Source organism: Lagenorhynchus albirostris, chromosome 9 (assembly GCF_949774975.1).
Source record: "Lagenorhynchus albirostris chromosome 9, mLagAlb1.1, whole genome shotgun sequence".
In the NCBI taxonomy this organism is placed as follows: domain Eukaryota; kingdom Metazoa; phylum Chordata; class Mammalia; order Artiodactyla; family Delphinidae; genus Lagenorhynchus; species Lagenorhynchus albirostris.
The window spans coordinates 32,295,905-32,323,084 of NC_083103.1; the positions used below are offsets into that span (position 1 = coordinate 32,295,905).

Sequence of the window (27,180 nt, forward strand, 5' to 3'; positions counted from 1 at the left end):
TTTCGACATGTGTAATCTTAATATTTTTTCCATTAAAATTGTCTATTTTTCTTTTTTGATTTCTCTTATTGTTTTTGTACATAAGGGATATATCTTTACTATCTCTAGAGATCTGTTATTCACTTTGATTTTCATCATTTTTATGGCTATAGTTTTTTAGTGGAAAGATGGGTGAAATGCAAATAAGGTCTATAGTTTGTTTACTAATATTGTATTAATGTTAATTTTCTGGCTTAATAATTGTAGTATCATTGTATGATGTTACATTAGAGGTTTGGGGTAAAGGTACATGAGAACATTCTGTATTAATTTGCTACTCCAATGTTTGTAATGTCTTTTTGGATCTGATAGTTAAAGCACAAGCAAAAAAATAGCAAGTGGGACTGCATCAAACTAAATAACTTCTGCATAGCAAAAGAAACCATCAACAAGTAAAAAGAAAACCTACGAAATGGTGAAAAAAAAAAGTTGCAAACCATATATTTGATGATAAGGGGTTAATATCTAAAACATGTAAAGAACTCATATAACTCAATAGCAAAAAAAATAATAATAACCTAATTAAAAAATGGACAAAGGACCTGAATAGACATTTCTCCAAAGAAGATATAGAAAAGGTCAACAGGTACATGAAAAAATCCTCAACATCACTAGTCATTAGGGAAAAGCAGATTGAAATGATAAAATATCACTTCATGCCTGTTAGAATGGCCATCATCAAAAAGACAAGAGATAAATGCTGGCATGAATGCAGAGAAAAGGGAATCTTTGTGCACTTCTGGTGGAATTGTAAATTGCTACAGCCACTATGAAAACAGTATGGAGGATACTCAAAAAATTAAAAATAGAACTACCATAAGATCCAGCAATTCCACTTCTTGGAATATAACCAAAGAAAAAGAAAACATTAACTTGAAAAGATATCTGTACAGCCCCCCCCGCCCCACCCCGTGTTCATAGCAGCAATATTTACAGTAGCCAAGACATGGAAACAACCTAAGTGTCCACTGATGGATGAATGAACAGAGACGCTGTGATATATATGTATGTAAAACAGCCATTAAAATGAGGAAATACTACCATTAGTAACAACATGGATGAAATCTGAAGGAAGATAAGTCAGATAGAGAAACTAAATAAAAAAAACCAAACTCACAGACTTATGATTACCAAGGTGAAGGGTACAAGGAGGGGTAATTGGAGGAAGGTGGTCAAGAGGTACAAATTTCCAGTTATAAGATAAATATGTTCTAGGGATGTAATGTCCAGCATGATAACTATAGCTAACACTGATGTATGATATATAGAAAAATTGTTAAGAGAGAAAATCCTAAGAGCTCTGATCACAAGGAAAATATTTTTCCTTCTTTCTTTCTTTGCTTTTTACTGTATCTATATGAGAAGATGGATGGGCTAAACCTACCATGGTCATCATTTCACAATATATGTAAATCAAACCATCATGATATATGCCTTAAATTATACAGTGATGTATGTCAATTATTTCTCAATAAAACTGGGAGCAGTTATCTCAAAATAGAAAGTTAAAATAGCTAAAAAATAAAATTAAGATAAATAAATAAAATTGAGACAAGATTAGTGAAGTACATCTAATATGAGGCCTTATGTGTTAACACAAACCATCCATACATGAGTAAATTTATTAGAAATGATAATAAAGTTAATAACATATCTCAGAATTGGTGTATGTAATCTATACTACTTAAAATTTGCATCTTCAGTTAAAGGTTTTTATTCTCTTTTTTCTTTTTCCTTCTTTATTCCTTCCTTTCTTTAATTTATTTTTCTTTCTTTCTTTTCCTTTTGTTCATTCTGTTCAATGCTGAAGTGATAGATAAAGCAGTGAATATTTCTCTTCAAATATGTGTGATAGACTTGGACAATGCAACTGGATTAGCACAAGGAAGATTGTCCTACATGGATAGCCTGTGGCCACAACAAAAATGAGCAGTGATTATGTTGTGTGTCCACAGTCTGCTGTGGCAGTTGATAATTCTGGGCAACTGTGTAAACAATATGTTTCCATTAAGATAAATGTCATTTCCAGAGCTTAAGAATTAGACTATTTCACTATTTTGAAATAAATCCAGAAATGAGGATAATTAACTATAATCACCCATAATGGGGCCAATTGTCGGATACAAGGAAGACTTATCAAGGCCCTTATTGAGATAGTTCTTAGCTGGCATGTTTTTCAGAAACATGGATGGCACAGAACATTGGAGAGGGAATGCTGATTCTCAGACAATTCACTGATTTAACCTTTCTACTCAACGTTAGTGATCATATTCTTCTTTAATCCCAGAAAGAATTGACTTGTTATCATTTAGGCATTAAGATCATAGTCTTGGGCTTCCCTGGTGGCGCAGTTGTTGGGAGTCCGCCTGCCGATGCAGGGGACGCGAGTTCGTGCCCCGGTCCGGGAAGATCCCACGTGCCGCGGAGCAGCTGGGCCGGTGAGCCATGGCCGCTGAGCCTGCGCATCCGGAGCCTGTGCTCCGCAACGGGAGAGGCCACGGCAGTGAAAGGCCCACGTACCACAAAAAAAAAAAAAAAGAAAAAAAAAAAGAACATAGCCTTTACAGTTTAATCAGACTTGTATCATTTTATCTACCTTCTAAACAATGGATCTCATCCCTATCAAACTTAATGGTACTTTTACAAGGTCTAAAATAACAATGTACACATGTAATTATGCCCCAAATGCTAGGATCCAATAATGATTATGCCTCGCTTGAGGGGACATAAGAAAAAGTAGATTAAAAGAATTATAAAACGTTTAGATGTCTGTTTTTCTTGCCTGTCATACTTCTACTATCCCTTCTTCTAATAACTGTACCTTGCTTTTTCTTGTGAAAAATATTTTTCCATGCTAATTCCACGTGGCTTGTGTGACACTAACTTTACCCACTCTATCAAGGCAAAGGATGAAACTCAAGCTCAGCCAATCAGAGGCTTGATCCAGAGTTGGTAAAGTTAACATAAAAGTTGCTGGTGAGACTCAAATATAAAACTCTCATTTTCAAGAATTATTGAGGAAAATGTGCCGAGGGTCATCACTATGTCAGAACTCACCTGAGACTGAATATAACATAGAAAAAGAACACACGAGTATAGAGAAATACTGAATTCTACTGATGTTCTTGGTCCTTCTCCCCTGTTCTACACTTGCCTGAAGTTAGTGTGTATACACCTGGATTTTTCAGCTACATGCTTCTAGCACCAGCTGCTCTGTTCTCTTGACACCATACTTAAATCTTTTTTTCCACCTATCCCTACATAATCGTTAATTCTGTCACTGCCCTAAGATTCAGAGTAGCCACTCCCTCCAACAAAAAAAACAAACATCCAAGCTTATATCTAATGCTCATGCTTATCAGGATGTGGGCAGAGAATATATCCACCTATTTTGGCTTCTCTAAATAAAAGGCAGGCTCTGCTTACTACCCACTAAAGGAATGTCTCCCAGTTGGATTCTGTACAAATTTGGGGTGGCTTAAAACAAATGTCCCTACAGCCTTCTTAGGAACCCAGCTTCTTGGGAATCTACCTAAAATGCCATTTAATATCTCCCCTTATCTCTATGATAAAACTCAAACTCAAATCTGATAGTAACAAAATATTTTTAATAGTTAGATCTGCTAATCTAGCTTTGATTTTTGCCTGGGAAATTAAAACATCACATTTTCAGTATAGCTTACTTGGTAGCTCAAACCCAACAGACATTCTGGGTTCCAAAACAGAAAGAGATATAAATCTCTATAATCTTGCAATACGTAAATGTAAAAATTCCAAAATTACTAGGAGTTTCCATTTTACATTGTTCTTTCAAATGAAATTAGGTATTAATCAGGATTTTTGCTTGCAAATAATAGAAACCAATAATGGCTAAATCAAGCAAAGCATGAATTTATTGTGAAGATTTCATGTAGGATAAAGAGAAAACTTGGGGAATAAGGTTCAGAAAATAGGCAAGAACCAAGTAGGAGGAGGTATCCATAATTATAAGACAGGAATAGTTACTGTGACAGTTGAATGAGAGGTTGTAAATCAGTGTACTTAATTACAAGGTGGGTTGATGAGGTCTCAATGAATTTTCATGGTAAAAGTCAAAATCTGGGGACACTTAGGATTGTCAAATATAATAAATAATGTAAATGTGTTTGTCACATTATTTTCTGGACTTAAATAAAATATACGACTGCTGCCAGGCAGCTGAAAACATGTGTTAATGTCTCCAAAGTGCAATTAGGTATAAACCAAAAGTAAAAACACCCGCAAGTGGTATTCAAAATAAAACCAGAGATTTCTGCGTCTCACTGCAGGAAGCATCTCCTATTTTAAAACTTCCTAAAACTGTGCATAAACCACTATATATGAATGCTTCAGAGCCACATTTGTTTCAATTTAAATGTGTTTTTAAAATGCCTGAAAAATGGACATGTCCTTTCAAATACGGTTGCAACTGGAAAACTTATAACCCATATAAAGAAAAGCAATAGAGTTTAGGGGTAAGATGTGACTTAAATACTTTGCTTCTAAAATATTGGCAGATGTTATAATATTTTATAAATTCCCTAACAGTCTCTTTCTGAGAACAGCTCAGGAAATGGATGGGTTACTGGACTGAAATCTAAACAATGAATGTGTATTTCATCAATTCTTGGGATGCACAATTTTTTCTCTTTTTAATGTTTCTAAAATCAGGACGTGATCTACAACATTATGCACTTTTCATTTAGTATTTATGGTTCCCTCTACCGCAAGAAGTTGTTAAGTCACAATCCACTTTAACGATTGATGACTCCTTAAAATTTAAAGATTATTTCTGTTTTAAAATAAGGGGTGAAGAGATCAATAAAGGGGAGAAACACTCAGCTGCATAGGAACTAGGGAAAATAAGAAATTTGTATAAGGTCTTTTTATTTATTCTAAGCCACACAGAAGGAAAAAGTAGAATTTCAAAATGGATAAAGATAAAATTGTCTATAAAATAGTTTCAAGTCGATAATGGAGAAAAAGGCCAAAGGGAATCAGCCATCTATATATATTAAAATAAAAATACAGAGCTTTAGGCCTTTGGTCAAAAAAAAACGCTTAGATATTCTCTTTTAAATTATAGTAAAATATAATGTAGGCAGCAAGAAAGATACTTCGTTGAAAACCAAATATTTACACTACTTTTCAAAAATCATTCCTTTGTTTAAATATAATGTTATGATTTAAAATCTATATGTGGACTCATTTCTACTTTAATTAAGATTTACATTTTTACAGAAAGATTTAGAATTGAGTAGACATGAGTGATAGGATCATCCTATAAACACTTAAAACCACCCTACAGCCATGAAATTATCCAAGTGATGGCAGATACCCCAGATGAGTGTTGGCCTTGCCAACGTGAATTCTAAATTCGTTGCAGGTGTAACAAAAGTTTTACAAGTGCTCAAAGATTTCCTCATTGAGGTTATCTCAGGAACAGGTTGAGATACTGAACTTGGCTCTAATTCATTAGAAAATTTAAGAATGATTCATGAGAGTTTTATTCTTAGCACAGAACTAGCTCTAATATCTAGTGTAAGTCCTTTAACCCCTAGACACTCAGTCTCAACGTGTGAAATAATGAAGAATATCTCAGATTTTTTGCAGCTTCAGGACTATTGAGAGGGGACATGAGGGACGTGAGATGATGATTTTTTCTGATGTCAGTTAAAATATAGTTATAATACAGTCCAATTTACCAAGTATAGTAATTATTCTCTGTGCCAGTCAGCACAGAGAATATCCCATACCTACAAGAGCCCTTTTCAAATAGTATGGATATAATATGGCACAGTGGCTGGGCTCTTAGGACAGAACAACTGTATTTAAATCCCACTTTTTCATAAGCTCTGTGATTTTTGATGCATCTCGTAACCTCTGGTGCCTCTATTTTTCCACTCATAAAATGAGGTAACTATCATGACAAATGGGGTGGTTGTATTAAGTGAGACGATATAAACAAAACATTTATAACATGACTGTCACATGGTAAGTGCTCAATAAATATTAGCTCTTATTATTTCAATAAAATTCAGTTTGTCTTGCAAAAACAGAGAATACTCTTTTTGATGATTATGACAGCATTCCAAGAAGATTCAGAGTTTTGGCATCTCAATTTTTATATATACTATTATTTTAGAAGATGACAGATAAGATTCTAGCTCTTGAGCCCTCTAATTTCTCATACAGATAAAAGTTTATTGTGGAAGTCACTGCTCTCAGTAGTATTTCTCTTTATGTCTGATTTGGTCTTCCTTTAAAATAGACAATTCTCTTGGAAATAGAACCTGCTTCTGCTGTCATTAAAACCCCCTTCCCTTATCAGAGAGCTCTCATTCTAACGGGTTAAAATTTTTTGCTAAATATATGAAATGTCATTCATTCCAGAAATAACTTCATGAAAGAAAGAATTAATATTCTTTTTTGTTTTTAATAAATGTATTTATTTTTGGCTGCATTGGGTCTTCGTTGCTGCACGCGGGCTTTCTCTAGTTGTGGCGAGCGGGGGCTACTCTTTGCTGTGGTGCACAGGCTTCTCATTGTGGTGGCTTCTCCTGCTGCGGAGCACAGGCTCTAGGCATGGGCTTCAGTAGCTGTGGCATGTGGGCTAAGTACTTGTGGTTCACGGGCTCTAGAGTGCAGGCTCAGTAGTTGTGGCACACTGGCTCTGTGGCACGTGGGATCTTCTCAGACCAGGGCTTGAACCCATGTCCCCTGCATTGGCAGGCAGATTCTTAACCACTGCACCACCAGGGAAGCCCAGCATTAATATTCTTGTCAAGTTATACAAACTTTTTATGTACTAGTAATGGAGCTAAAACAATCCCTCTCTTCAAGGAGTTCACAATCCATGAAGGAGTCTGACAGTGGCACTCAAAGTCTCTAGAGAGGCACCTACTCAGGGAATGATATTGAACTATCTTTAGAAGTGTAAAGGAGCAGCCAAATAATAAGAAATGGCAAAAGAGAGAGAATAGTATGCATGCTGGACCACAGGATGCTCAAAAGAGTTGAGAGATAAGATGGGAGAGGAGCTTTGGGGTTAGTCAAACAGGGCCCTGTATGCCATTGAAGCCATGGCACTGAATGTTTAGCATGAAAGTCACATGATCAGATTTACTCTTTAGAAAAATAAAGTAGGAAGAGTTTGGGATTTCAAATTCAGTAACATCTAAAGATTGTCACCATATAGGTTTACTTAGCAGTTAAGTTTTAGGCAATATTTTGTACAGAGAATTAAAAACTCACACAACTCAGTAACAAAAGAAAAAATCTGATTAAAAATGAGTGAGTTCTGATATGGTTAACTAATCTATGACAAAGGAAGCAAGAACATACAATGGAGAAAAGACAGTCTCTTCAATAAGTGGTGCTGGGAAAACTGGACAGCTACAAGTAAAAGAATGAAATTAGAACATTCCCTAACACCATAATAAATAAACTCAAATATGGATTAAATAAACTCAAAATAAACTCAAAATAAACTCAAAATGGATTAAATATAAATAAACTCAAAATAAACTCAAAATGGATTAAAGACCTAAATGTAAGGCTGGACACTATAAAACTCTTAAAGGAAAACATAGCCAGAACACTCTTTGACATAAATCACAGCAAGATCTTTTTTAACCCACCTCCTACAGTAATGAGAATAAAAACAAAAATAAACAAATGGGACTTAAAAGCTTTTGCACAGCAAAGGAAAGCATAAACCATAAACAAGACAAAAAGACAACCCTCAGAATGGCAAAAAATATTTGCAAATGAAGCAACTGACAAAGGATTAATCTCCAAAATTTACAAGCAGCTCATGCAGCTCAATATTAAAAAAAACAAACAACCCAATCCAAAAATGGGCAGAAGACCTAAATAGACATTTCTCCAAAGAAGATATACAGATGGCCAACGAACACATGAAAGAATGCTCAACATCACTAATCGTTAGAGAAATGCAAATCAAAACTACAATGAAATATCATCTCACATCGGTCAGAATGGCCATCATCAAAAAATCTAGAAACAATAAATGCTGGAGAGGGTGTGGAGAAAAGGAAACCCTCTTGCACTGCTGGTGTGAATGTGAATTGGTTCAGCCACTATGGAGAACAGTATGGAAGTTCCTTAAAAAACTAAAACTAGAACTACCATACTACCCAGCAATCCCATTACTGGGTATATACCCTGAGAAAACCATAATTCAAAAAGAGTCATGTACCAAAATGTTCATTGCAGCTCTCTTTACAATATCCAGGACATGGAAGCAACCTAAATGTCCATCAATAGAGGAATGGATAAAGAAGATGTGGTACATATATATAATGGAATATTACTCAGCCATAAAAAGGAATGAAATTGGGTCATTTGTAGAGACATGGATGGACCTAGATAGTGTTATACAAAGTGAAGTAAGTCAGAAAGAGAAAAACAAATATTGTATATTAATGCATGTATGTGGAATCTGAAAAAATTGGTATAGATGATCTTATTTATAAAGCAGAAATAGAGACACAGACGTAGAAAACAAATGTATGGATACCAAGGGGGAAAGGAGGGGGTAGAATGAATTAGGAGATTGGGATTGACATATATCCACTATTGATACTACGTACAAAATAAATAACTAGTGAGAACGTACTGTATAGCACAGGGAACTCTGCTCTGTGGTGACGTAAATGAGAAGCAAATCCCCAAAAGAGGGGATATATATATATATATGTATATGTATAGCTGATTCACTTTGCTGTACAGTATAAACTAACACAATATTGTAAAGCAACTACATTCCAATAAAAATCTTTAAAAAAGAATTAAGAAAAAAAGACTTGGGGAACTGAATAGACATTTTTCCAAAGAAACATATAAATGGCCAACAGGTACATGAAAAGGTGCTCAACATTACTAATTATCAGGGAAATGCAAAACAAAACCACAAACCACAATGAGATATCACTTCACACCTGTTAGAATGGCCACTATCTAAAAGATAAGAGATAGCAAGTGTTTTTGAGGATGTGGAGAAAAGGGAATACTAGTGCACTAAAGCTGGGAATGGAAATTAGTGCAGCCACTATGGAAAACAGTATGGAGTTTAAATAGAATTACCCTACAATCTAGCAATCCCATTTCTGGTATATATCCAAAGGAAATGGAAACAGGAGATAGAGAAGATATTCCCAGGTTTACTGCAGCATTATTTACAATAGCCAAGATATGGAAACAACCTAAGTGTCTGTCAATGGATGAATGGATAAAGAATGTATCATATTGAGTATAGATCTAGATGTTGGGTTGGCCAAAAGGTTCATTTGGGTTTTTTCCATTAGACCTTACAGAAAAAAACAAACAAACTTTCTGGCCAATCCATATATACACACATACATTTTGGAATATTATTCATTCATGAGAAAGAAGGAAATCCTGCCTTTTGCAACAACATAGATGGACCTTGAAGGCATTATGCTAAATAAGATAAGTTAGATAGAGTAAGACAAATACTGCATAATATCTCATATGTGGAATCTAAAAAAGCTAAACTTGTAGGAAAAGAGAGTAGAATAGTGATTACCAGAACTGGACAGTTGGGAAAATGGAGATATTGGTCAAAAGATACAAACTTCTAGTTAGAAGATGAATAAGTTCTGGGGATCTAATGCACAATATTGTGGTCTATAGTTAATGATACTGTATTATATAATTGAAAGTTGCTAAGAGAGTAGATCTTAAATGTTCTCACCACAAAAAAAAGAAATGGTAATTATGTGAGGTGATGGGGGTGTTAGCTAATGCTATGGTAGTAATTATACTGCAATATATAAATGTATCAAGTCAACATGCTGTACACCTTAAACTTAGACAATGTTACAATTATTACTCAATAAAACTGGAAAAAATCACTGAGTGTTGAGTGTGTGTATTTAAACTAGCATTTGTTAAATGCTTATTTTGTGCCAGGTATTGTACAACGTGCTTTACATATATTATTTCATTGAATCTTTGCAGCAGCCCTACAGGCAAAACATTCTTAGTCATTTCCATGTTAGAAATGACCAACCTGAGGCTTAATGACGTTATTTAACCTGCCCATGTTCAAGCACCTACTAAGTGGTAGAGCTGGGATTTGTCCAGGTTTAACCTCTACCAGAACCCATGATCTTCTGGTAGTAGTATTTACTAATTCTCTGCTTGTGGAAAAACAAACAAACAAGCAAAAAACAATAAAAACAAGTCCTGGATTTCTACTGAATAATGCATGGGCAATAACCAAAATGTACATAAACATGGAATTAGTCTTTGAGTTTTTAATTCCAGACATATGCACTTTCACCAGCCAGTAAAACCCCTCCAGGCAATAAAATAAATTATGGTTTATAAACTAGCTTTGCCCCTAGAGCAGTAACAAGGCAAGGTAAATTTGTTGTGAAATCATTAGGAAAGATCAGCTAATTCACCTGTAATTACTCCTGAGAATATTCTCTTCCTGATTTGCCCAGTTAAGACGTGAACACCTGCCACCCTCTCTTTGCAATTCTGGGAATTCCCAGCCCAAAAAAGCCAGTTCATCCTAGGAATCCACCTGAGAGACTTATAGCAATTGAGTAAAACTCTGTTTTTGGAGTTTTACAAAAATTTATTTTACCATTTCCTCAGCCCCGGGATTTAAAAAAAAAAGTGTTGGAACGTATTTCCACATTCAAATACAAGTGGTACAACTGCATAAGACATATCAACACTATGACATTTAAAGCTAATGTCATTAACTTTAAAAATTGTTTTGTTCCATCTTTGCTAATCAGTCACCATTGCATTTGTAATGACTAAAAGTCATCAAATCTTACAAGAATAAATTTGGACCCAGTTTATTATTTATGATTTAATTGAAGCTTGCCAAATATTGACTGTTGTGAGCAATTCCTTTTAAAGTTAGTACTAACAAAGATCTGATGTTATAGTTCAAGCCAGACAATAAAGTTTAACTGTTAAAATTTCAAAGGAAGATAATTTATTTAATACTTGGGGTTTCTGTTTTCCTCCCAGGATCACTGGAAAATTCCTGTGAGGTGTGGCAGGAAGAATAGGATTACCATTTGCTTTTATGCTCCAAGCTGACATAAATTAGTCCTGTTGATGGTTTTACACATTGAAGTGATAGAGGCATTGACAGAATAATTATTTTGTTTTAGTATTACCATAAATCTGACTCCACTAATAAGGGATGTGTCTTATTAAAGTGAAAAAGAGACCAAGTTTTTTCATATATTTTAGCCTGAATTTGGTATACAATTCAATATGTATATATATCCATAAGCAATATTTGCACTTTTTAAAAATGTTTGATCTCACTGCTGCTAAATTCATGGGGCAATTCCTGGTTTTTGTCTTTTTTGTTTTATTATCAGGATCTAGAGAGTGTCATACAGAGTGAGGTAAGTTAGAAAGAGTAAAACAAATATCATATATTAACGTATATATGTGGAATCTAGAAAAATGGTACAAGCAGAAATTTCTGAGACACAGACATAGAGAACAAATGCATGAATACCAAGGGGAAAGGGGCAGGGTGGGAGATAATGGGAGATTGGGATTGATACATATACACTATTGATACTATGTATAAAATAGACAACTGATGGGAACATACTGTATAGCACAGGGAACTCTACTTAATGCACTGTGGTGTCCTAAATGGGAGGAAACTCCAAAAGGGAGGGGTTATATGTATAGGTATGGCTGATTCATTTTGCTGTGCAGTAGAAGCTAACACCACATTGTAAAGCTACTATACTCCAATAGAAAATAATTTTTTAAAAAAAGGTTTGACACATTCCCCCTTCTTGAGATATTCTTTTTTCAACTTGTCTTATGGAACGCCTCATTCTTTGTTTTGTGTTCTTTCTTTCTTTTTAAGATTCTCAATGGTCTTTTGTCAATCTCCAACACTTCTCACACATCTCAACTCTGGAGTAACTCATGGCTGAGTACTAGGACATTTTCTTTCTTTATCCTCACTACCTCATTGATTTCATCCACGATCATGGTTTTAAATACAATCTCTTCTCAAATCAAACGGCTAACTCATCCATCATATGTAGTCATCTCAAATTTGAGGTATGCAAAATTAGTGTCATCTTTTCCCCAAGTCTTCTTCAACTACAGTCTTCTCTCTCTCAGTTAAGGATGGTACCAACTTTCTGATTTTTCCTGCTAAAAATCTTGGAGCATTCTTGACTCTTCCCATTTTTGTCACTATGTACATAAGTTACTCAACACATATAATTGGCTTCATGATAGGATACATATACAGAATTAAATATTGCATCTGCATCATTCTCTCCAGTCTCTTTTTCAAGAACTCCTGTTAGAGACATATTACAGACTCTCAATCTTTTATCCATGTCACTTATACACAGACACACACAGACATATACACACGCACAAACATACCTTTTTATTTGTGTGAAATTCTAATTCCTCAAATTATGGTATGAGTTACTATTTCTCTTTTCAAACTTGTCCAGACAAGAGTATTTGTTTCTAAAATAGTTTTATTTTTATTTTAAATTACTCCAGTGTTTATAAGCATATTTTTTTCAAAGTTAATAACTTTTAAATTTTATATCCACCCCCTCCTTTTTCTCTTTTAACATTTTTACAAAGAATTGATATTTTTCATATTCTTGCATTTATCTTTAGATTTACCTGAAACGCTTATTTTAGAATTTTTATCTGTGCAGCCGATTAAGGCAATTGTACTTTTTTCCCCATAGAGACCTGGGTGCAAAGGCTACAAATAGTAGTGTATGTAGCCTCTTGCTTATACAGGTTGCCCTAAGGGACAATGGAAATAGCTCTTTCCAGTGGGCATCCATATGTGACCTCATGCTGTTCCCAATCTAGGCTTTAGACAGGTATGCAGGATGCCTTTGGAAACCACCAGGGCACAGTGGCTAGGATTCACATTGACTAAGACATCATGTCCATCCACACCAATGTGCATAATGAGAACAATGTGACTGAGGCTCTATGCAGGGCTAACTTCAAGTCCCCTGGCTGCCATAAATTCCACATCATCAAGAAGCAGGGCTTTACCAGTTTAATGTGAATGCATTTGAAGAGATGGTGTCTGAAAAGTGGCTCTTCCAGGAAGGACCTCGAGTCACACATTATCCCCAGTTGTGACCCCTTGGACAAATGGCAAGCTCTGCACTAGTAAGGGCTTTGACACTGCCCCCTCCTTACTCACAGCCACCAATAAATCCTCTTCACGTAAAATAAAATGAAATAAAATTTTTGTCAGATTCTTCTATGAAATTATCTACACTGAATTCTATTTGTTAATTTTTTTACTGTCTTTCTTAGCACTAGGATTTTTATGTATTTTGGAATTTGGTATGCAGATTCATTTTGTGATGGAGTATTTATTTATTTATGTTTTAATTTTCTTTATTTCTGCTCATCAGTACTTGCCTAGTAGTTGTCCAGTTGGCTCTACCTGTTCTTCAGGTTCTCTAATATTTATAATACTAAAAGAAAGTATGCTTTGAACTCATGATCTTGTGGCTTAGATCAAACATGTTAAGGGTGTTCACAGAAGGACAGTTCACAGAGGGACAGCTCCCCTACTTATGATTATCAAAACTATTTAGAGTGCAGGTGAATGAGTATTCTGCTCTTGGAGGAAACGTCTGTGTTCAGAGTGCACTCTGAATGCTGTGGACAAGGCAGCTGCTCACATGATGCTGCTGAAGGATTTCATGTCAAATTTACTTCTCTCCGTCTCAGTTTTGGCCTCTAGTGGTGTCAGAAATTTCACCACTAAAGTCAGAACCTTGGTTTTGATTTTATTAATTTAATCATTCATCTATTTATTCTTTAAATATTAAATAAGTGCTCCTGTAACCCATGTATGGTAGGTAAAAAAAGGCATTAACATATGTATCGATGTTCTACGTCATATATCATTAGGGAATTGCAAATTAAAACAGCAGTGAAATTCCACCGCATATCTATTAGAATGGCAAAAATTCAAAACACTGAGTACACCAAATGCTGCCAAGGATTTGGAACAGCAGGAACTCTCATTCACTGTTGTCAGAATATAAAATGATACAATGACTTTGGAAGACAGTTGGCAGTTTCTTATAAAACTATATATATTCTCTAACATATGATCCAGCAATTGTGCTTCTCAATGTTTACACAAAGGAGTTAAAAACTTAGGTTCACATAAAACCTTTGCAAGGATGTTTATAGCAGCTTTATTCATAATTTCCAAAATTAGAAGCAACCGAGATATGCTTCAGTAGATGAAAGAATAAATAAACTGTGGTATATCCAGACAATGGAATATTATTCAGCACTAAAAAGAAATGAGCTGTCAAACCATGAAAAGAGATGGAGTAAACTTAAATGAACATTACATGTCAATCTGAAAAGTATACATTCTATAATATTCCAACAATATGACATTCTGAAAAGGTAAAATTATAGAGACAGTGAAAAGATTTTTATTTTCTAAGGGTTTGAGGGAGGGAGGGATGAATAGGCAGAACACAGAAAATTTTTAGGGGAGTGAAATTATTCTCTATGAGACTGCAGGGATAGATTATATAATTATACATTTGTCAACACCCATAGAATATACAACACCATGAGTAAACCCTAATGTAAGCTTTGAACTTTGGGCGACAATGAGGTTTCAACGTGGGTTCAATGATTATAACAAATGTGCCACTCTTGTGTGGGATGTTGATAGTGGAGGAGGCCTCAGGTGTATGGAGATATAGGGTATATATGGGTATCTGTACTTTCCGCTCAATTTTGCTGTGAAACTGAAACTACTATAAAATATAAAATCTATGAAAATGAGGAAACAAATCTGTTCAACTTTATTAAAAACAAAACAATATCTGACCTCACAATCAACAAAGCAACAGACAAATAATCAGTATATTCACCACTTAAACCAAGTATATTGGACCTTCCATATAAAATATATATTCCTTGAGGAATATCAGCATGATTGTGTAACTGGATGGTTATTAATAAAAATACTTTTAAAACTTTATAATAAAATTACCTTAATATTCATAAAGTGGTCTTATACCATAGAGAGCTCTTTGAAAGTTCCTAAAGTAGCAGATTAATAGTTAAGAACTTAAGAACTATTGAAATAATGGACAGTATAACAGATCACAAATTAAACTATAAATATCATTTTTGTTGTTTATTAAAAATAATGAATAAGCACACTAAAGAAAATATTAATAGTTTTTCAAATTGAGATATTTTTACAAATGTACAATTTTTTTTTTTTTTTTTTTGCAGTACGCGGGCCTCTCACTGTTGTGGCCTCTCCCGTTGCGGAGCACAGGCTCCGGGCGCGCAGGCTCAGCGGCCATGGCTCAGGGGCCCAGCCGCTCCGCAGCATGTGGGATCTTCGCGGACCAGGGCACGAACCCGTGCCCCCTGCATCGGTAGGCGGACTCTCAACCACTGCGCCACCAGGGAAGGCCCCCAAATGTACAATTTTAAGCAAGTAAAATTTTACAATCTATTGTATTTATCTTCTCTGGTCGTTATGCACATACCAACAGCCCCCCTACACATTACTCACTCATCCTGCCCACCTTATAGACACAGAGAGGTAGTCAGATCTAGCTTCATCTCTGTTCCATTGTACAAACCTATCTTGATAAGACATCTGTTCCACCTCTATTTTTTTTGCAAGTAGCCAGTCATTCCTTTTTATTATTGCTAAATATCTTTACCAAGAATAACTTTTATTTCCCTTAAACTAGAACTAAAAATCTTTCAGCTGAATGAAAATATAGTTGAACTTTAAATGCATTAACTCATTAAGTATTGATGTATCATTCATAAGGTAAGTTATGAATATTCCAAATAATAAAACCCATGTAACAGTGAAGTAAGGACACATAGAATAAGTGAATCTCTTAACTCACAGGGCAAATAAAAAACAAAGCCAAGATTCAAACCCAGGTTTTGACCTCCATCAGATCCCCTGTCTCCATGGCCCAGGCTCATAAAAGCCTTACCCCTGCCTCTGACGCCAAAATGCAGCTATGAACATAGCGTGAGGAATTCTCTCCTGTGAAGCAATTACTGTCATGCTATACAGAGCACTTTCCACAATGCAGACACGTTTGAAAGAACATACTGCTGCCTGGAGGGTTGCCACGGTAAAGGAGAAGAAAGAAGGCAAAAAAAAAAAAAAAAAATCCCAAAGTAGCTAAGAAATATCCAGTGCTAGGCAAAGGCTGAGTTACGATAACAAACGAGATGCAGTCTTCACCATCTAGGATTTTACAATCTAACCCCTATGTGGGTAGAGAATGAGGGGAACCTTACGACCTTGAAAGATATCATCACCTACTTGCTTACCTACCAAACCTTACTAGGGACTTCCTATAAGCCAGTGGGTCTCAAAATATGTTTTCACCGGCAGCAGCATCACCTGGATACTTACTGGGCCCAAACTGACCCAAACTCACAGAATCAGAAACAGAAACTCTGAGAGTGGGGCTTGGCTATCTGCATGTTAACAAGCACTTCAGGTGATTCTGCTGCTCACGCAAGTTTGAGAAGCACTGCTGAAAGCAAATGTAATAACTCACCCCCGATTTATACAGACACAATCTAGAGGGCATTCCATTTCTGGGTTTGTGCTCACAGCTAAATCTCTCTCGTTCACATCATGTAGAAATATTTTAAGTTGACTACTCCCATTCTTTCACCTTCACCACCCCACCTTGAATGATTTTAAATAATACAGATTATCTGAGTGACACATGGCTACCTTCAAATGCTACCCTAGTATTGTTACTGAGCAGCCTGCTCAAATATGGTAAAAGCACACACAAATCTTTCTGGCTGCAAATAACCCCCTGTGATGGGGTTATTTTTCACGATGATGGGAATACGATTCAAAAAGCCTTTAACATAAACCTTGCACTGTATACTCTCCATGAATAGTAAACCAGCCAGCCAAATAACCTTTCTAGTGTCCACTTTCACAGACATTCCCTTTGTATTTTGTAAGGGTCTTGAACCTCAACATGGCCCCTGCTTGACTTGCAGTTATGTTTTCCAGCAAACTCATCAGGGGTCTGATGTCAAATGTAGACTGGGCTAGTGTTTCCCACTCAAGGTGTTTTGGCTTGGAGTTCACTCAAGTCTCAAAGCTTAGAGTTGAAGGTAGTTTTTTTTTTCTATCTCAGTTACTCTACTAACCATAGTATAGTATATTTATTATAGAGTCGATGACTTATAGTCATAAATAATGATTTATAAATTACTCGGTAGTAATAAAAATCAATATAAGACTGTTCATTTAGAAAGTCATAGGCATTTTATTATGCAATTTGCACGCATATTTTTATCTTGTGGTTCTTCTAATAGCCTTAGGAGGTGCTAGAATATTCATTTTGCAACTTAGATAACTAAGACTGTGCATTTCACACTGTGATATTGCATTGCCCTAATCCTGCGTGCTTATTTGATGCATTTATTAGAATAAACTGGGTTTAGCTCTGTGTGATAGAGACTCATAATAGCAGAATCTTAAACAAGATAGAAGTTTCTTTTCTCTGCCTTTCTGACGCATAAGTCAAAGCCATGTGATTCTATCCCTTGAAGGTGTTAAGGGCTAGACTCCTCTCACTTGATGTGTTGCCACTTCTCTGATGGTGCCCTTGACTGTTTGGTCCATGATGTCTTCACCTCTATATTTACATTTTACCATCAAAGGAGGGGGAAAAAAGAGAAGAGTAAACTCATTTCCTTTATGGATACAACCTGGAAGCTATCATATATCTCTTTTGTTTATAGAACAGTGGCCAGAACATGGGGCTGGGACATGGCCCAGACAGTTGAAAAGGAGGTTAGGAAATGTTTATTCTGGGTGTCAATTTGCTCAGATTAAAGTAGAGTATCTTTTAGACAGAGAGAACAGCTTTGGGGAAGAACTATCAATATTTGCCACATTTAATCACCCTCTCTCACCTTAATTTAGAACCTGGATCTTAACTCTTAAAATAGGAAGTGAAACTGGTAAATAATAAATCTTTAGTACTAAAGTTATTCAGCAGAACACATGAGAAGCACTTTTTTCAGCTGAAAACATTAGTCCACCTACTGCCTCATGCTCTATGAGTCTGCAAAAATCAATTAATTATGAATTTTTCTCCTAAGCCACTTATTATCCATCTGGTGAGAAAGCATCATAGGTGAAGGGTTTAGTCAATATTCCTCACATTAGGGTCCTCAAGTCACCTTCAGAACCACATAGGGTATTTAATGATAAATCAATCCTGGTTCCTGCCTAAACTGGGTGAATCAGAATCTCTGGTAATGTGGCCCAGGAACTTACATTTTAGCATTACTCCCAGGAGAGTCTTATGCACACTAAACTTTAAAACCACTGCAGAGTGAGAGGAAGAAATAGATAGATTTAAAAAATAGTTTTATTAGTTGATTTACAATATTGTGTTAGTTTCAGATGTACAGCAAAGTGAATCTGTTATACATATTCATATATCCACTCTTTTTCAGATTCTTTTTCCATATAGGCCATTACAGAGTATTGAGTAGAGTTCCCTGTGCTAAACAGTAGGTCCTTGTTAGTAGAAATAGATAAATTTAAATTATTTTCTGTCTCTGTCTTATGACCTCCTATTACTGTCCTTCTGCAGTATCTGCGGGTTGGTCTTCCTATGCTTATTAATTCCTGGCAGGTGTTAGAGCTCAAACATTATGGTAGGAAATTATATAGACTCACTAAAAACAGTCAGACCTTCACAATTATTAACTTATACAAGCTTCTAAATGATGTGAGGTAGCTAGCAAAATGCAGTATTACTATCCACCAGACAAGTCAACTAAACTGACATTCAGAGAGGTCAAGAGATTTGTACAATGACACACAGAGGTGGATGGAGATCTTTATATGACTGTAGGTTCTTGCTATTCTGCACCTTCTTACAGCTGTCTCCCAAGTAATAAGAAGGTTGAGGGCATAGCCTCAAGCATAACCACCAGTTGGCTTCAGCTTTGACACGCTAGACCCATGAAGATGTTCATCTTGACACCTCTTTCCTCAGTGCCTGTACTTTATCCCAACCAGAAGTCCTACGTAGCAATTTTTTTTTTCTATGTAGCAATTTTTAATGTTGAAAATAATGTCTAAGGTCTAATGGTTTTCCTGAGGGAAGATGGAATAAAGTAATACTGAATGCCTGCCCCAGGCACTAATCTAGGCTCTTCACATAATATAGATATAACAGCTAGCACTCTGAAGACCAAGGCTTTTGTCACGCTACCATTCTGACTTATCTCATGCAGGGCTTATAGTAGAAAAATAATCAATGAGCCTGCATTTACCTTTATTTTTAAAAATTATATTCAACAATGTAAAAAATATTCACTACTTAAGGAAGTTATGAATAGATGTAGAATTTCAAAATCACTAAATGCCGCTTCACTTTCAAAATTTGGAAAGACCTACAGCTTGTACAAATCTTGTGCCCACATTTGATTCTTCTTGTAGTATGCCTGCTGTGCTCCGTGCTTTTAGACCAGCACTGGGGTTTTAAAGCATTAGAGTCTGTGAATAAACTGTCATCACATCTGTTTTAATTGCATTTCCATCTGCTCATGCAGTGTGCACCTGTGCTTGGCTGATTAGACTAGAACAAGGGAAAAAAGTCTTCTAATATGGTTTGCCTTAGAGTCGAAACCAAGATTTTTCACTTTTTATTTGATGGAGTGTCGGAGAGGAAAAAAGAACATGGAATGGAATTCACAAGGCATGTGTTTTAGTCCTGGGTCTCCCGTTTCTAAGCTGTCACTGTGGACATATCTGTACTGTGACATTTCTGACCTCTGTTTCTCCATCAGCAATTATGTCTGCCTCGTCACTATGTTAGTGTGAGAATAAAAGGAAATAATAAAGGTACAAGTGCTTTGTAAATATAAAAAATGCAATTTTGCATATGCCATATAGTCATATGTCATTGAGACTGAAGCATAAACTAAAACAAGGTGTAAGATTCTTCTCAAATACAGAGTTTGCTGGTTAATTAAAAAAATCCATATGTTCTTCTACTGCTTCCTAATGCTGAAATTACTCTCCATTTTCGTGAGTATAAAATGGGAGCTCAGAGCAGGAAGAGAGGAGTGTTGAAGAATTGATATGTAATTAACATTTTAAATACGCCTTTTAATCCTCCAAAATGTTTTAATATCCTTAAATAGTTTAGTAGGTGCGCTACTGAGCTGCTGCAGCCAGGGCAGGGAACAAAGTGCTTAGATTAGGGAATACAGCTGAGACTGAAGCAAACAGAGCAAGCAAATACAGTGTGAAATCATTCCAGATGGAAATAAGTACCCATAATTAGTACCAAACATTGTGCAAGGCATGTTAGAGGGAACAAACCTCCTTCAGAATGCTACTGAATCAGACTAGCACTGGTATATAAGGTGAATTTTCAGTAATTTTAAGTAAAGACTGAGAAAAGTCTGCAAACAATAATACTCAGAGATAAGAAATCAATAGCCCAGTTCAGAGTGATGTGGGGAAAAACAGTGTCTGGACACATGAAAGGGAATCAGAACATCTTTGATATTTATTATAACAAGGAGGAAGAAGGTAGAAGAGGGGGAAGAGGGGACAGGAAGGGGGGAGGAAGTGGAAGGGGAAGGTAAGCAGGAAGAGGAGGAAACCGTAGAACACCAGAATCAGATGTAACTAATGGAAGTCCAGGTTTCCATCACTTCCTTAGCAAAGTAGGATAAGGAATGAAGAGATAATTGTACAAGTACCCGTGTATCATTACAGTTTGGGAAAATTACTTCCTAAAGTAATTACACATTACAAAGTTCACTCAAAATGTGGGTCAGTCATTCTCAAACAAACGTTTACATTGACTTCATAAAGTTCTGAATTAGTCTTTCCAGACGCTATTAAACAATTCTTAATGTGGGTTCTATAGAATACTGGCCCTATGGAATAATAACTGTGATAATATCACTAACAATTCTATGATGAAATAAATTTGAGAAATATTTCTCTTTACTGAAGGACAGCCCAGAATCTGATTTAAAGAGAGTCTGGTGAGTCTTCAGGGGCAGTGTAGAGGTCATGATACTTCTAGTGGAACTCAGGCCTTTCTGGTAATTAAATTAAAGAATGATGTGTCCAGAGGGCACAAATTCAGGTTGACAGCACAACTTAAAGAATGAGTGCTTCCTGGAACAAAGTATACATGACAACTGGTTGATGGTAGCAGACTGATGAGAGAGATGACTAAATTTCAAGAGACTAATTATAGCCCGATAAAAAGGAACACTGTCTTAGTGGTTTAAGGTCATTAATCAACCATTTCCACAGAGGAGACTGTGGTGGTTGACAACCTCACTAATAATCAACGTAATTCAAATTCCCAGGATAGCACTTTTATGCATCAAATTTGTTTTATAAAAATTGAAGAGAATATGAAACACTTAGAAAAAGTGAAAGTATAATGAAAAGGTAGTTTTAAAAACTACTAAAGAGATAATAAATTTGTATAACCCTTTTGCAAAATAATTTGACAATATATTTAACTGTCTTACGATTCTTATTACACTGTAACTCAGTATTACCATGTTTTAAAGAATGAGCCTAAAAATAGTATAGGGGAAAAAGAAGCAAAAGGCAAAAAGTTGTTCATTACCCAATATTTTATAACAATATAAAACCTAGAGGTAACAAAAATGTTTTCCAGAAGAGATGGTTAACTGAATAAACAGACATTCATCCCATGGCCAATTTATCTCCTTACTGTTTCTCTTACATTTAGATTGTAATCTGTGACATGAATGGAGAACAACAGCTATTGGATTTCTTACCAAGAAAATGATCAGGATAAAGACTCCGATCACATGAAGCTTTGTTTTCAATAAAATATATTATCTAAGAGAAATCCCCTTAAGGCTTTTATATAAATGATAGTCTGTGACAGAGATAAACACAGACCAAATTTATTGGGTAATTTTTCAGCCAGCAGCATCAAAAACACAGAATATTTAGAATAATTTTGGGACATTTATTGTAAGTTCCTTCATTCAAATCCTTACTCAAAAACCAGGAAATTCTACCTTTGATAGACAGGTTTCTGGGTTGCAAGTAACAGAAACAGATGCTTGCTACCCTACAAAAAATGTTTGTATGTGTGCATATATACGTATATTGATACATATATATATATAGGGAGAGCTATACTCAAAGATTTTGATAGGTACAGGAAGGTTGCAGGATGAGGGTTAGGAAACAGGCACCAAGATTACATTACAGCTACTCTTAAGGGATCCTCCAAAATATTCTCTAAGTATTCAAAATTCTGATAGAACAGGTATGATCAGGAGGTTTAGGTAATGTGATTGTTCAAGAGACAAATAGCAGAAGGGTATGGCCTACCCCAGCCCCTGTAAACAGAAGGCAGCAGAGGAGGCAGTAAGACTACAACCAAAGGAAAATTCCTCCAGATGGGAGAATAAAAGGCAAGTGAGATAATGAGAGATAGATTAAATGTTCTAAAGCCAAAAATTGACAAAGTTTACTACAATAATCTCCAGGGCTGCTTTGTACTCACCAAGGGCAATCACCAAAGCCATAAAATATGCTATTCACAGGATAATGTTCTTTGTAACAATAATACAAGCTCTCCTCCCCTTTATAGGGTGTCCCTGGTCACTTCTACCCCAGATTCATATCCACTGGATCATGCTTACATGACTTGCGGGATAATTCTACTTAGGCTGCTTCTGTTTTACCAGGTTTTACCAGCTTATACTTAATTATACTTAATTTATCATTCCACTCCCCATTTGGATTATTCTTTCTGGTTTCTGCTAAGCTGTCTCACTATGAATGACAGTCATTGAGTCCAGGGTGGTATTATCCTTTAAGAGGAGACACAATTCTCTCACTCTCCTTTTTCTAGTCAACTAGCAAATTCTCAATATTATTTTCTACTTATTTAAGATATCCAATGTCTCTTCTTATCACTGATGACTATTAATAATTCTGAAAATATCTGTAAAGAAAATTTCCCTAAAGAGATGACATATCTGGAATACTAGATAGATAGACTGTGTCACAATCTGCCTTTAGTCCCCTCTAATTCCAATAACATTTACTGTGATTCTGCTATATACCTGATTGGAGCTACATTATGAAGATGAATGAGGCCTGCCATCTGCCTTTAACATGCAATACACTGAGAAATACAGACATAGATTGAACATGCTATACTACTGACAAGGTAAATGCTAGTTATTGATATCAGCTAGGTTTTGTGGAACCCAGGGGAGGGAAAATTGGCATTTCTGGGAGGCTGGGAAGGCTTCTCAGAAAAATTAATATTTATAGTTTACTTTGAAAGTCACAGTAGGCCTCTCTCTCTCTCTCACACACACACACACACACACACACACACACACACACACAGGGCCATAATCTAAGTATAACCTAACTGGTGTTTAACCTCTCCTTCAGCCAGAAAAAGGTCTTGAACTTTAACTCAGGCTAGCGCTGAAGCTGAAATTAAGCATGGATTAGAGAGGACTAGAGAGAAATTTAGAAAAATTTGCAACCTGGGCAAAAGTGGCTCAGGGATTAAGAAATTATCTGATATGTGAGGCTTGATGAGGCAACAATAAGAGAAAACAACAGCTTTTGGTAATGACACACAGCCTTTTCCATGGGCAAGGAGGGAGATTTAAATATGTCAGGTTAGTTTGGGGAAAAAGTATGGGAGGGGCTGTACTTAGAGCATAAAATGTTAAAACAGACAGGGTGGGAATGTTTTCTTAAACAAATAAACAAACAAAAAAAGAAACTTCAGTTTCACATAACAGATCAATGAAATAAATATCCTTCTGTTTAAAAGACTCTAATGTAATATTTGCTCCCATCCAGCACTGATGCCATTTTACCCTCTGCAATCTCTGCTGTCCTCTCATTTGCTTTGCCAGTATGTGTGGGGCTGAGTGCTTTCAATTCTTCATCTGCTCGCATTACCTGACCAGCTCTCAAAACTCCCAAAGGTAGACTTTGTCATAGGGTGGAAAATCTTCCATTTGTGGAGTAGGTACTCAAAGATGATTTGGGAAAGGTTCCAAAGATGCTTGGCAAATATGCAAAAAACACATGGCCAAATCAGTGGTATCTGTTATGTGGACAAGTTCTTGGATGGCTGTTGGCTCTTTTTTATAATTCCCTCTATTTTGTTGCTCTTCCATTCTCCCGATTACATCTGGGAGAAATCTTCAGTTAGGTAGCCATGATCTTTAATACCCACCAGACGCCTTTGACAAGGGTAGTAAGATGAGTCCATGGGAGCAAGAGTTGGAGGCAGAAAGGTTCAAAAGAGCTATAGCAACAGCTACAGATAACAAGTGGTACTAGAGCTTAAGAGCACGTTGGGGCAGGCTTTTAATTCACCCTAAAATTGCTACACTTAGGTCCAATCATGGCAAAATATTTGTAGCATTCCATTCTAGATTTTGTTTAAATTAAAGGTGTAGGAGGAGTACAACTAGAAACCCTTTGTTTTTGAGATGGCTGGACAAGGTTTAATCAGAACTGTGAGGATCCTTGCCTTGCATCTGAACAGGAAGATTTAGATTATAAATATAATATATAATGTGATAAAATATATATATTTCTCAGAGGGTGGTATCATCTTTGAAGGAATGCCCTGAGGTTCTTGTTTACACTGATATTCAACTGAGTTCCCACATCAGAACTGGTTACTTGTAATGTTGGGGAATATGGAACCAAATTTACATTTTAAAGAGAATTCCCAGGTGGTTCATTGTGCCATGGTTTGAGAACCACTGATACAGATATGTAGAAGGTAAGATGTTGGCCTTCCTCTGTGTGTGTGTGTATGTGGAAGGAAATTCTGAGGTAAGAAAACATCAGATCTCCTGGAAACTTTCAGTCCTGAGAATTTGCCCCAAGTCCCCTAACCAACAAGTATCACAAGGAGAGCAGTGAGACTATGTCTCACAGGGTACCTAAAGATAACAGGAGGCTTTCAAGTCTCCATGAGAGTAAAGCAGTCTTGTCAAAGGAAATCCGAGGAGCTTGCAGTCTATAGCCACACCTAAAGTAAGTTTAAACCTCAGTAGAAAGGGTAGGTGAACCTGTGAACTGTTACAGTTTCTGATTAATACCAGGGGCAGGTGAGAGAACACTAAAACTTGAATGGCACGGCTGAGAGAGAGAGAGAAAAAGAGAGAGAGAGAGAGAACAGCTTCAGATACATATATATATATATATATATATAATCTATATAATATATTATCTATATAATATATTATGTATATAACATATTATATGTATTTTATATATATATATATATATATGTAAAACCCAGTGCTTCTTTGAAATGTTGCCAAAAGGAAGAATATAGCAAAACCTAAGAATAGCCAGTAACCCAGACAATCATGAAAGTTATACCTGAGACATTCCTGGGAACTTCAAATCTAAGTTCTCCCCCTGTCTGGAGCCTTGTTTTATCATAAGAGGAGAATGCAAGTGGTTTCTATTGGCTAATAAAAGGAATCCTTCCTCCTTTCTTGGTGGAAATGTACTATTTTATTCATTTATCCTCTTAAAGGAAAAGAAGAAGAAGTATGGTCCATAGTTTATACTCTCTTAACTGAGTTGCCTACTAACTCTTCAAAAGAATTTTTGAAGCCAAGAGATGTTACTCAGCTTCTGTTGGTGTGCTGCTTTCCTGGGAAATAGGTTTTAAGACGAATTAATACCATTAGCAGCAACTGTCCACCTCAGCATGACCTCAATCTAGCTCCAGGCTTATCTCTCCCCAAACTCCTGGGAGTTTTGAGAATCTCATCTTCTAATTAATCTGAGTATTTCTCAGGCATTGTGGTTGTATTTCTGCCATTTCCTCACGTTCTACACTTCTGCACTGATTGAAATCCTAGGAAGTCCCCCAAGCTTAGCAAAAATACCACCATTTCTATGAAGCCTTGCTAGATTTCCAAAGACCCCCAAACAACTTCTCCCTTTTTTCACCTTACACATCATGTTGACATATGCACCTAGCTTCCCAACTGCACAGCTATAAGTGGGATACTAGATTCCTTTTGCTCTATTCCTCACTGCATGTAGCACAGTGCTTTGCACACAGTAGTGTTTGATAAACATTATCTACTACATCTCCTCTTTCCAATGGATTTGTTACAGAAAAATGCGGTTGTATGTACGTTACTAAATGGATCATTAAATCTGGCAGATGTCACTTTGCTTCTAAAAGAAACTTTTGAACAGTTTCCCCTCAGAACATCTTGTTCCAGGCTGGTTGTCATGCCCAACAGAATAGTCACTGCAGGGTTCAGCAAGAAATATGTCTAATTTCCTTCCCTGATAGGGAGGTTATACAGAGAATTACCTTCATGGGATTATTTCAGTTCTTCTTGTGAGCCAGGAATTGAGAGGAGCTCTTTAGTTATAGCCTTATGAGAACATTAGGGGAGAAAAAAGAACTCAGGAAGGTTCATGACAATTTGTGAAGAATAATAAAAGGGACACTAAAAATAAATCAGTATCTGATTTGAGCACTGATAAGGATTAGACGAGAAAATGGATAACAAGGGTCTAGCCCACGGCCAAAAATAAATCTAAAAAATATGTCATTCCACAGGGCTAAAGGAATTACTAGAAATGTATGGTAAAGACATTTAGTGTGAATGAGGGGGAAATAAGAGAGTGCTGGTGGCAGCGAAGGGCGGGGTTGGCTTTGGATAATCCCAGAGCCTGAATGTCGAACTAGGCTACACTTGCTGTGCCCCACAGCCTGTGCTGGATGGGCAAGCCAGGGACATTCAAAGGGACTAGGAAAGAAGCAGCAAAATGTTTGGACCTTCAGATTATAATCTTTAAAAATTATTATTTACTCAATATTTGTCATGGGCAAACTGACCAGGCCAAGTTTATATGTACACTATTATCAAAACTTCTCAACAAATATTTTAAGGTAGATTAAATTATTCTACTTTGGAAATGAGAACAATGTTAAGTATTAA

At 36.1% G+C, this 27,180-nt stretch overlaps 1 protein-coding gene and 1 pseudogene across 1 annotated transcript in view; one reads left to right on the forward strand and one right to left on the reverse strand.

Moving 5' to 3' along the window:
• Positions 1 to 27,180, reverse strand: part of LUZP2 (leucine zipper protein 2) — a 445,330-nt gene that overhangs the window by 120,850 nt on the left and 297,300 nt on the right. The window lies entirely within an intron of this gene.
• LOC132526669 (small nucleolar RNA SNORA70) lies at positions 12,789 to 12,910 on the forward strand (annotated as a pseudogene).